General features: G+C 43.2%; 1 protein-coding gene and 1 long non-coding RNA gene across 5 annotated transcripts in view; one reads left to right on the top strand and one right to left on the bottom strand.

Moving 5' to 3' along the window:
• Positions 1 to 12856, top strand: part of LOC116508930 — a 44564-nt gene that overhangs the window by 8232 nt on the left and 23476 nt on the right. For 2 of the 3 annotated variants that reach the window (XR_004255443.1, XR_004255445.1), the window contains one exon: positions 5522 to 7676. This is a non-coding gene — a long non-coding RNA (uncharacterized LOC116508930). Of the gene's footprint in view, positions 1 to 5521; positions 7677 to 12856 lie in introns of those variants that run through there. The other variant, XR_004255444.1, reaches the window with a different exon arrangement.
• Positions 5460 to 12856, bottom strand: part of LOC116508924 (complement receptor type 2-like) — a 59375-nt gene continuing 51978 nt past the window's right edge. For both annotated transcript variants that reach the window (XM_032217767.1, XM_032217771.1), the window contains one exon: positions 5460 to 5596. The gene's annotated coding sequence lies outside the window, so the exon portion shown is untranslated. The remainder of the gene's footprint in view (positions 5597 to 12856) is intronic.

Raw genomic sequence — 12856 nt, 5'->3', positions numbered from 1 at the left:
ATGGTCCGATTAGGCTGTTAGTTTCTTGGCTAATGTAGGAATTACGAAATTTACCTTTAAAAATCAAAATAATTTGATTAAATTGGCTTATTCTAAATTGAGTTTACAAATTAATACAGCTGTAGCTCCGAGCGAAGGGGGCACCGGGCATCACTGCCTATCACGGATTGCCATTCGGCTTAAATCCGGCAGCCTAGGACTTCACGTGAGAGTCTAGAGGTAAGAGGACGGCTGGCTTCCCAATTAGAGGGGCTCGCGTGGCTGTAGCCCCATATATCGGGAAAAATCGCTCCTTTTAAAAGTACCTTTTCTGATGCGATTTCTTCTCCTTCCCTTTCAACGAGCCAGCCAGCCACTACTTCACCTCTATGCAGCTCACTGGCTGCCTGGCATCGCACTCTTGCCGGCTTAGCTGGCTTCTTGACAGGGATCACCCCAGAGGCTTAATAATTCAAGTGTGAGGTCTCCCACCATTTCTAGCGAAGTAGGAGGCCATTAATTGAATCAGGTGGCCATTTTGAGAGCCTTTTAAGGAGCGGAGGCCATTTTGTTTTGGCCACTAGGCTTCAAAATAGAGGTCGATCTTTGCCAGCTACCTGGAATTGATGGCTGTACTTATCTGCAGAGTGGGAAGGAGAGCCACCTTGCACAGAGTAAAATAATGGGGTGTGCAGTGGCGCGCAGCATATTTAAATAACAACAATGGCAACCAGGTCAAAGAAGCCTTCTGAACATCGGGTAACGGAGGAAACCCCCCCCCCAGGGCTGCTACCGGGCCTAAGGCCACCAAGGCATGTGCAGAGCAATAACCATCCAGGGCCACGCTGCGGGATGAGCAGCGCAGACAGCGGGCCCTTGAAAAATGTGTGGGATCTTGCAAGGCTCGCAATTCAACACTTACTAGAAATTTGAGCGATAGAGCTAGTTCCTTTAGAAGAGCAAGGGTGGGATTTTATTCAAATCTGTTTATAGTCCTGAAGAGCTTGGGGGGTGGGGGGTGGAGAGTGATCCTAGATCTGAAATGTTTGAACAGGTATATTGTATACCGTATATTTAAAATGGCCTCATTGAGGTCAATATTACAAGGAATTAGACGGCGATTTCAGGGCCTCTATAGACCTTACTGAAGCGTATCTACATATTCCGATATTGCCTTCCCACCATAGGTACCTCAGGTTCGCTTAGGAGGGGTCACATTATCAATATCAGACCTTGCCCTTTGGGCTGGCCTCAGCCCCAAGATCATTCCCCTAGGTTCTGGCAGCAGTGGCAGCTTATCTTTGATCTATTCCAGTACGGCTCCAATATTACCTTGATGATGTCCTAGTACAAGCTCACTCTTATGATCAGGTGGTGGAGGACCTTCACTTCACCATTGACACCCTTCAGCGGGTGTGGTTCTTGGTCAATTTTACTAAAAGCCACCTCACACCCACCACAAGATTATTACATCTGGGAGCGGTAATAGACTCCAGTGGAGGGGTGGTTTTCCTGTCACAGGACGGCGGGTCTAAACTACAACAATTAGTCCGGAGGATACGTTTCAAGCGAGTGGTCCCTATAGTAGACCTTCCACGTCTTTTAGGCATAATGATATCGTGCATACAAATAGTCCCCTGGGCGCGCTTTCATGCCAGGACATTGGAGTGGACCTTAATCCCATATGAAAGAGAGATGCTGAGCAACTCACCTTTGGCTATTCCAGTGTCTCCGCAGGTCCGCCTGTCGCTCCGGTGGTGGCTCTCTGCAGCACTCAACTGTGGGTCACAGTTCAGAGAGTCGACGAAGGTAACCGTGACTACAGATGCAAGTCTTTATGGCTGGGGTGTGTTGATGGGCTCGAAGATGACACAGAGACGCTGGTCTGCCACAGATCTATGTCACAACATAAACTATCTAGAGCTCAAGGTGGACCGTCTGGCCTTATTTCACTTCCAGTAGGACTTGCAACACAAGAACGTGTTACTGTTCACCGCCAACATTGCCACAAAGGCTCATGTGAACCGGCAAGGAGGGACTCATTCCATAGCTCTGTGGACAGAGGCGCACAGACTCATTTGGCGGGTGAAAACACATGTGGACTCGATCATAGCGAGCCAAATTTCCGGGACTGCCAATCACCAGGAAGATTGGCTCAGTCGAGTTACAGTGGACCACGGGGAGTGGCAACTCCATCCAGATCTTTTTCACCGCATCTGCCACAGGTTCGGGATGCCAGTGATCGACCTCTTTGCGACCCCAGCAAATACACAGCTTCTATGATTTGTCAGCAGATATCAGACATGTGGGGCCGACGACATCAAAGCTCTCAAATGCAGGTGGCCGTTGGGCCTCCTCTATGCCTTCCCTCCCCTTCCCCTTCTTCCAGAGACCATCAGGAAGGTAGTGTCAGAGGGGGCGGAGATAATCCTTTTAGCACCAGACTGGCCCAGGAGACCGTGGTATGTGGACCTAATCCAGATCTCCGCGTCCCCACCTTTGAGGATTCCCAGGGAAGAGATCTATCTGTGCCAGGGGGTCTTGATACACCTGGAGCCCCAGTGGCTCAAGTTGACCATCTGGCACTTGAAAGGGGAATTTTAAGCAAGGCAGATGTTTCTGATAGAGTTATCTCCATCTTGGAGGCATCCAGATGTCCATCGACCACCAGGATATACGATGCCATGTGGTCGGCATTTGTCAGGTGGTGCGAAGCAGCGTCTATAGTTCTAGTGGACGCCTCTGTACCTCGGGTTTTAGATTTTTTGCAAGACGGTTTAGACGGGCCTTGCCCACAATACTTTGCGCCAACAAATTGCTTTGCTTTCTACCATTCTACCGGGGGAGGGTCAGCTTCCTTTGTCACACCTACCTATAATCAAGAGGTTCTTGAAAGGGGCAGCCAATCTTGTCCCTCCTGTTATACACAGGTTCCCTACATGGGATTTGCCTTTGGTCCTACAGGCAATGACAGAACCACCCTTTGAACCCATATGCACAGTCTCTCTTCAGCTCTTGACTCTGAAAGTGGATGTATCTCAGAGCTCGGGGCTCTCTCATGTCGTGACAACTTGTGCATGTTCCATCAGGACAGGGTAATACTAAAGCTAGACCCTTCCTTCCTCCCCAAAGTTAATACTCCCTTTCACAGGGCGCAGGAGGTATTACTCAACTTTTGCCCAGCTCCCCCCCCACACTAGGGAATGTCTCTACCACAGGCTGGATGTACATAGGGCACTGAGATTTTATCTCAGACGAACGGCCTCGTTTCGTAAGTCGGAAGCATTGCTGGTGTCTTTCCAACCAGCCACTCAAGGTGCTAGAGTAACCCCGAACACAATAGGCAGATGGCTGTGGAAAGCTATTTCTTTGGCCTACAAAGTCAGATGCAAGGTTCCTACTCAGGGCATTACTGTTCATTCTACCTGCAGTGCGGCCCCCATGGAGGCATGGGTGACTAGAGCACCATTTGAAGATATCTGTAGGGCTGCCCCCTGGGCATCCCCTACTTCCTTTATTCGACACTACAAAATGGACGCTTATTTGTCGGCTGAAGCATCCTTTGGACGTAAAGTGTTGCAGCAGATAGTGGCTCCCGCAGCTGCTATGGAATCATAAATTATCTCTCTCCCTAGGGACCGTAGCTTGGGTAGGTCCCGATGGTAGCACCTCCTGCTCCCCATCATTGAGAACGATCATTGGTATTTTCCTGAACGTTGATTCTAATGATGGGAGCGGGAGGTGCTACCTCCCACCCTATTTAGAATAGCGGTGAGGGAGGGGGTATCCTTGTGACCTTTATTACAGGACTTTACTCCCTATGACCCCGAGGAACTGGGCAGAAGGAATAGAGGCGTGGCTGCAACATTTTCTCTCTGTCTATGGACCAATCAGGATTGACGACAGCCCAATGGTAGTACCTCCCACTCCCATCATTACAATCGACGTTCAGATAAATGCCAACTATCGTTTTCTCCTTCCCTCTGTTGCTCTGTCCAAGCATTCAAAGACCAAAAGAGCAAGGAAAAGAAGTAGCCTTCATTTGATGTGAACTAAACAAAGAAACAGTTGAATGGGCAGTCGTAATTGTGGTCGCCATTGTTGATTTTAATTCTGCATTAGCTCTAACTGTGATTAGGAGTAAGGCTTATATTTCATCAAATTTTGAATTACTATTTAAAGCAATTTATAAGGATACTCGCAAGCATGGATAATAAAACCAAAATATATTTTTATATATAATTATAATTATTTAAACATTTTTAATAAATCAATGAAATTTCAGGACTTCTCCTGAGTTAGTTGAGTTAGGCCTTATTTACAACAATCTTTAAGGAGGTTGTTAAGCAAATTACCCAACTGTTAAACTAGCTTCCTCTGTGGACTTTTTTGCTGTCTTTTTTTGCCTGAAATTGTAAAAAGAAATTGTTACAAATCAGAATCATAAAGCCACAGGATGCTGCAACCAGTCATAGATCTATAGCAATGGCACTTAGACTTATATACCGCTTTATAGTACTTTACAGACTTCTATAAGCAGTTTATCAAGTCAGCATATTACCCCCAACAATCTGGGTCCTCATTTTACCAACCTTAGAAGGCTGAGTCAATCTTGAGCCAGTGAGGATTGAATTCCTGGCAGTAAGCGGAATTAGCCTGCAATGCCGCATTCTAACCACTGCACCACTATGGCTCTAAATCAATTGCAATTCAATTGCTGACAAGCATCTGAATTGCAATCACAAGATCATGGTGATCATGATGGTCATAAATGTGAGTACAGATCATAAGGCTGTTGTAACTTTAAACTGTCTTTAAAGCAGGGGTGACAGGTTCTGGAGAACCAGTAGCAGAAATTTTGAGTAGTTTGGAGAACCGGCAAATACCACCTCTGGCTGGCCCCAGAGTGGGGTGGGAATGGAGATTTTGCAATATCCTTCTCTGGAATGGGGAGGGAATGGAGATTTTGCAGTATCCTTCCCCTGCCATGCCCGCAGAACCAGTAGTAAAAAAAATTGAATTTCACCACTGCTTTAAAGGTCATAAGTTGAGAACTACCTGCACCATTTCCTACTGTGGCTCTTAAAAGCAAAGAAAATATTACAAAATGCAACAGGACTTTTTTCAAAAAGGAATGTCTTGTGCACTGCAGCAGTTTTCTACTAATACTGCCATAATTTGATAGCTATCCTCCAGGATGTAGCAGATAGTGCTGACTAACTTGGGATCTCTTAAGGAAAGATCTATGGGTAAAGTGGCAATACAAAACATCCATCTTGCAACATTCACTTTTGCAACAGTTAAAATTAGCTGGAGAATAGTTGAGAATGTTTGCAAATCCCATTCCTATTGTGGCGCCATATTTCAAAGAACCTTGATCTTTTGGGAAAAAAATAGATTTTTAAAAGCTTTCAAGACTTTACAAATAAAAGTATCAATTAATTTGAAATTTGGGTCTAATTTGCAGATTGTAAAAATTACTTTAAATGCTATTTCTTTGGTTCCAGATTCCAAGTAACTTCCTTTTTCCTTCCTTTTTCAGCAATATCTTGAATCAGGTACCCAAACAGGCTATGGAGTTTGAAGACAATTTCTGATAGCTGCCATCACATCACTTCTGTAAAATAAGATTTGCTAGCCTTTAATGCCATCAAAAACAGATGAGGTAAAGTACATGAATATGCAGCCTACTTATCTGCTGATACCTAATATTCTTCCTTCAAACCACATTGTTAGAATACCCTTGACAGGATTTATTATTTAAGAAAAACTGCTTTTAAAATCTTGTAAATCTTCAAATTTGAAGCCAAATGTAAAGTCATTCAGACCTTTCAGCCTGTCTCTATGGCCTTAGAAGTTTCTAGTTTAGAGCTGTACAACTTTTTTTTCATATTGAATCTGTGTGCCTTTGAGTAATCACTCTGGAGCTATATTCTAAAAAGTGGTTACAATTGAAATAAAGACAATTCAAAGACAATGAAATTAATACAGTTTCATTTAAATGTAACTGAACTGAATTATTTTAATATGATTAAGGCTAGATATTTAATGATTTTTTGCTTGGTGACTGAAACTTTACAATATGATAACAATTTGAGAAGGGTTTGAAGGTTGTCTTCAAATCTGTTTAGAAACATCTGTATCCCTGGGGCCATAATGCACTTTTACTATAAAACCTTTATTACTGTGATGACCAAGGGCACCATTGTGTTCAACAAGTGTTATATCTATGCTATCTATGAAGCAACTTTAAAAAAAATCACGTGGCTGCACCATTTTTAAGGTCCTGGATGGCTACTTCATAAGCTGCTTCCAGATATTCTTGTTAATTTCCACTATTTAATACTAGTGCCACTGTTATGAATTAGGCAAGTTAATTGTAATCCTAATCAAAGAAAATCTTACAATGATTATACTTCTTAGTTTTTTGGTGAAATGAAGTGGAGTATCTGTGCTCTTAGTTTCTCAGTTCCCAGGTTTCTACTTTATTTTAGAATATGAATGCTTCTAGATCATAGAACCTTTGGCTTTCATATATGAAAATGTCACATGTAATTTCTCACTATTGTATGTTTATGTAATAAGCTTTAAAAAAGAAATGGAATGCATTTTAAAACAAACAGGCATATGATAAAACTAAATAGAAGCTAAATTGGCTTTGAAATAATGTAGCTTGAAACAGATAACTATTTGATGTACAGAAAATGGTTGCTAGGTGTGACTGTCAATAGCTGTGACTATAATGAGTTATGAATATCTCCATGGAAGAGGAGGATGAGGGGGCAGAAGCAGAGGACTCCTCAACAGAACAAAATGATTAGGAACACAGAAAAGAGCTGTGCCAAGTTTCCACAGTTCAATTTAACTGTTTATTTTACCAGTAGTTTTCTAGAGGATCAAGAATTTCATGATTTGAGTCTGTAAAGGCCTTGTAATGCAGTCCTATCCTGAAATAAATTCCATTGTGTTTAATGCATTTTATGTGGGAGTGTGTATTAAACTGCCTTAACAATTTTTACAACGTGTAATAAATTAGGTGTACATTATAGAAGCTATGCTGCTGTTATGCTACATAGGGTGAAACATTGACTCAAGGGCCAAATAAGAGGAATAAGGAGCATGCAAAACAGCCCCAGTGATTGGCATACAGAATGAAACTTCTAGATTGCTTCAGAATCCTATAAATACCAAATCTCTGGAGTTACTTCTTTAGTTGTGCTGTTACAGAGACAAATTTCAGGCATGGTTCAGCAACAGTTTCTCTAGGTTACTTTTATTTAGTTTACTGTTATAATCTAGATGAAGAAGTACTTCTTGAATTTTAAGACTGTGATTTCATTACGGAGCCTTTGTTTATTATGGAGATTCTCACACAGATAGTGCCAGCAGCCCTTACATGAGCAATATAGAATGTTCAGAAGAGATAAACTCCTCCAATCTTTGAAAGGAGAAAGAAAGGAGCTAACTATTTTGAATGATCTAAATGTAAAGTTCAGATATGAAACCAGAAATACTTGTTGGGATTCTTGTGTGATCATATTAAAATTTGGTTTAATGAATCTTATTAATCTGAATTTAGATTATTTCCTGAAATATATTGATTATTGGTAGAAGGCCCTGATAGCAGTAAAGGAGAAATATATTCTACATAATTTTGTTTGTTGATTTTTTTAATGAATCTAGCTCTCCCCCCCCCCCAAAAAAAAAAATCAGGGATGCAATAGACCTCTTACATTGCAGAGTCTAGGGTAGCAAGATTTCAGAAATCTCTTCTAGTTGCATATAGTTTAAATATCAGATTTGGTATTATTTTATTTTTATTTAAATCAATTTACAATATTTCATATTTTTAGTGTTACAATAGTCAAAAATCTGAGTTTTCTTCTTTGTATTGCTTCAGGGTTTGTGAAATACTGAACGTAGACCAGAGATTAGAAATCAGGTCCTTATATAAATATTTTTTTATTTTTTTAATTCACTTTGTAGAAATAATCAGTAATAGACTCAACAGGATATACATTAGATCGTTCTCTTCAAGAAGTAATCAAGTATACAAGTAGCTCTTGGTTTAACAACAGCAATTGGGACTAGAATTGCCATCAATGACAACATAGTTGTAAAGCATGATGTCATGTGACTTCACCATCTAGAAATGACAACTTCAGCAAGCATGAGAGCCATTATTAAGCAAATCATCACAGGTTATTAACTAAGGCTATCACATGGTTGCCAGACCACTTTTTACTAGCTTTGCCATTGACTTTGTCAGAAGCCAGCAAAGAAAATCACAAATGGTGACCATGTGATTGCATGTTGCTGTAACATCATAATCACGAGCCAGGTGTAGAGCACAGAGATAGTAATCACATGTCTACAGGGACTTTGCAATAGCTAGGACTCTTTTAAGTTTCTATCATAGTGCCACTCATTCAGCACTTTACAAATTTGAACAGGTGGTTTGAAAAACCACCTGTAAAATAAAGTTAGGTTCTTTGTTCAATTCCTTGCAGAGTATCAGTCTTTCAAGGTAAACTAGACCAGGAAACCCATGTCATGTAGTTCAATACTACCTTATTGTAAAATTATAGTAAGAGAATATTGAAAGTATGCATGTACAGTTTAGAGAAGACTTATCTTCCAAATTACTGCTTGGGAAGGAAAAGAGCTGAGGCACGGCAATCCATTCTGCCGCGCGACTCAGCTGAGAGGATAAAGGTAGGTAAAGCGCAGGGGAGGGTGGGCGGGCCAACTTGCTAGTGGGAGTGAACCGGTTCGCTCCCAGCTGATCTTCGGAGCTAAGGGTTCGGCTGAACCGGTAGAATCCCACTCCTGGCAAATATGTATACTTAAAATAAATGTTAAAATTTCTTATCCCAATCTTGATTTGAAGCAATTTTGAGCAGCATCTTATTCTGATCTGGCAGAAAAGAACAATAATTTCAGGCAAACGTAATCAGAGGTTTGATAGAATGTGCTTGGATTTAAGTTATTTAGATCTGAGCCAAGGTAGTGCAGTGGTTAGAGTTACTTCAGCTGACTGCTAGCTGCAATTTGGTAGTTCAAATCTCAGCGGCTCCAGGTTGACTCAGCCTTCCATCCTTCTGAGGTGGATAAAATGAGGACCCAGAATGTTGGCGGCAATATGCTGACTTTGTAAACTGCTTAGAGAGGGCTGTAAAAGCACTATGAAGCAGTATATAAGTCTTATTGCTATTGCTATTATGGAATATATGGGTATTTGGAATTATTTATTTATTAAATTTATATGCTACCCAAAGCAATTTGGAACAGCTAGTAATATTATTTTATTAGTAATTATTCAATCAGATGTCTGTTCTTATTTTGCAAAGAACTGCAAATAATTCTTTACTGGGAATAATTATTGACTCAAAGATTACATTCAGTAATCTAAAATTGTTTGGGTCTGCTGCCCTCTTGATTCTGCATAGATCATCTTTGATGGCACTTACTTGTTTTCTGGGACCATAGTAAGATATATATTTGGGTTGTCTTTTCTGCCCATTATATAAATTAACAGATACATATTGACATACTCAAGAGCTTAAAGTTCTTGGTGAAGCTAGACTAGAATTGTTAAATTGGGTTCCTACTCCATTACTTCTTCTGAATCTCAGATTGGCTGCTTGGGGGAAGTGCAGAACCAATATTAAAATTGAAACAGTCAAATAGTTCATACATGAACAGTGCCTCCATTGTTTTGGGATTCAGTTTTAGCTTGTTTGATCCATCCAACCCCTCAAAAATAGGAAAGGCTTCTCTGCATCTCCAGTAAGGCTCATACTGATATACCTTTAATTAGTGGATAACCTCTCCCAATGTTTTTACCTTCAGTTTAAATAAAATGAGCTTGCCGAATCCTATGGTGTCCCAAAATGGAGCAGTCATGGGTTCACCTGTTCATAACTTCAAAGCTCCAAAACTTCAGAAAGGAAGGGAGCCATCATGTTTGCCACCCCCAATCCTTACAGTAGTCCATTGTAGATGTTTGAATGCCACTGATGTCTAAGATCAGGATGGGTGAACTCCCTCCATCCAGTTCCTCCTAGCTTCTCCCTTCCCGATTTCTTCCCTAAATTTCCAGCCAATGCCCTGACTGAATCCTAGATTTAAAAAATTAGGGTTGTCTGCAGTTGACATCTTTCCAGTTTCCCGGAAATATCCCCAGAAAAGGGAGATTAGAGTCTGGGCAGAAATTGCCTAATAAGGTTTATTTAGAAATGGCCACTTCAGAAGTAAGCACATCTTCAAGGCAGCTGTTACCACCACCTCTCCCAAAAGGTATTAATCATCTGTCAAGTCTATCTAGACACATGCAGAGACCACCCACACTGCCTAAAGGAGCTAGTAAGGCATGGATACAACCAATGAGTAGGAGAGTTGGGTTTTGTTTTGTAACATCTTGTATTCTTTGGTTAGATTTTTATTAGGGATAGTCTGGAGCAGAGATACCCAACCCCCAGGCTGCAGTCCAGTACTGAGCATGGCCTATTTAGCCACCCCCACGTTGCAGCCCAGTATATGGCCTATTTAGAACTGGACCGCAAATGGCAGGCGGACGGACATGCGTGCACGTCAACGACTGCCACTTGTGCGGCCTGGTTCCTCCCCCCCCCCTTTTCTGGGCTGCCAACCCACAAAGATTGGGGACTGCTGAGCTAGAATGTGTTATTATCATGATAGCTAGTAGTGTCAGTTGCTTTTTTGATTAATTATGTGTTTTTAGTTGATGATAAATTGATATGTTTTTCTATTCTGTGTATTAAATGGGAAGAAGTGATACATTACATTATCATTTGATTTTCACAACTTTTTCCAAATGATTGATTGTAACAATGGATTGGTTCCTTTTGACTTGAAAGGGCTATTGGTTAATAATAAATAAATAACCATTTAGAATTTGATCACAGATAAACAGATCATATGTTTACTACCCCCACGGAGGAGGAGGAGCTCGGCCCCCCCCAACTGCCGCCGGCTGCCTCAACCACCTCGGACTCGCGCTGAGCACATTCCCCGTGGGGCTCAGACGAAGGCCCAGTCTCGGGCCAGGCTGCGAGAGGCAGTGGAGGAGAGCCCTGTACCGGAGTTGGAGACCCGGAAAACACCAACCCGAGCTCTCCCTCAAGCGGTCGATAATGCCCCCTGCTTGGAGGTTCCCCTGCTGCAGTTAAGGGACTTTTTGGGGACAAGACCGTCGGAACCGCTGAAGCCCCCCTTGAGACACCTCGCCCTTCCTTCTCTGTTTGGAGCGCCGGAAGCCTCAGTGCTGCCTCTCAAGCTACTTTCTCCCAAGTGCCAGGCTTCGCTGATAACAATGGGGGGACTGGCTAGGCACCCAGGTTGCAGATCTGCCTCCATCTCAGTTCAGCTCCCCTCCCTCCCCCTCCTCCTCTCCCCCCCTCTTTCCCTTTCGGGACATTCAATTTTTTACTGTTCTTAAATTATTTTAATTGCCATCTATTTAGGAACAGCATTTTTTTGCCGGTTTGCTGGGTGTATGTGTATGAATGTGAGAGAAAATGTGCCCACTTTTAATTTAATTTATTGTATTTTAATAATTATTGTGGGGTGTGTCTGAAGAGAGTGTTTGGTGAGTATGGTAGGACCGGGAGTGCGACCTGGAGTCCCCTCCACTGAGTGGATGGGGGCCCAGATTCACCTCCCGTCCTGGTGTGAATGGAATACGTGGCCTGCCGGGAAGAATGCGGGCCATGGGGGAGGGGGGTCTACGGGGATGGGGGGGGATGTCGGAGCATTTCAGTTACAACTGGGAGGGGCAGATATGACAGGAGCTGTAGAGCTAACCATTACCGGGGAAGAAGGACTCGCTACATTAGAGCGATTGCTTGTTCCGGCCCCTCAGGCTCAACTCAAGGACCTGGTGGCAGAGGAGTACAGGGCCCTGGTCTCAGGTTGTTGTTGCTAAATGCCGGGTCAGTTGTGAACAAAGCCCCCCTCGTCCGGGATTTAATATTAGACGTGGAGGCAGACCTGGCATGTATAACCGAAACCTGGCCAGGCCAAAAGGGAGGAGTCCCCCTCTCAGAAATGTGTGCAGATGGGTTTCAGGTGCTCCACTAACCAAGACATTAGGGAAGGGGTGGGGGAGTAGCAGTTATCGTCCGAAGGTCGTTAGTGGGGTGTGAATCTCTCCTCTTGAAGTTGGACCTAAGTGGGGTGTGAGTCTCTCCTCTTGAAGTTGGACCTAAGGGTTCAATTGGGCTTGCTGTTGACGTACCTGTCTCCCAGCTGCGTCATGACAGTCCTGCCTGTGCTGCTAGAGGCAGTAACCGGATTAGCGGTGGAATTCCCCAGACTAATAGTACTGGGGGACTTTAATCTGCCGTCTCTTGGTGAACACTCAGATGGGGCACAGGAGTTCATGGCTTCCATGATAACCATGGACTTGACCCAGGTAGTTCATGGTCCGACTCATAGAGCGGGACACACGCTTGACCTTGTATTTCTCTCGGGGCAGTGGAGACGTGATCTTGAGTTAAGGGGAATAGAGACCTTGCCCTTGTCATGGTCAGATCACTCTTTGCTGAGGCTTGACTTCAAAACGCTACTCCCCCATTGCAGGGAGGTGGAGCCGTTTAAGTGGTTCCGCCCCAGGCGCCTGATGGACCCGAAAGGATTTCAGAGGGAGCTTGGAGAGATACCTGACTCCCTTGTCCACAATCCAGCCGAGTCTTTGGCCACTGCCTGGAACATTGCGGCGGCTGGAGCATTGGATCAGATTACGTCTTTGAGGCCTCTCCACAGCAGTGGATCCAGGAGGGCACCTTGGTTTACCGAGGAACTCCGGGAGATGAAGCACCAAAAGAGACACCTAGAGCGACGTTGGAGAGCTAGT

The sequence above is a fragment of the Thamnophis elegans genome, chromosome 5 (genome assembly GCF_009769535.1).
Source record: "Thamnophis elegans isolate rThaEle1 chromosome 5, rThaEle1.pri, whole genome shotgun sequence".
In the NCBI taxonomy this organism is placed as follows: domain Eukaryota; kingdom Metazoa; phylum Chordata; class Lepidosauria; order Squamata; family Colubridae; genus Thamnophis; species Thamnophis elegans.
This window is presented reverse-complemented; position numbering and strand designations above follow the sequence as displayed.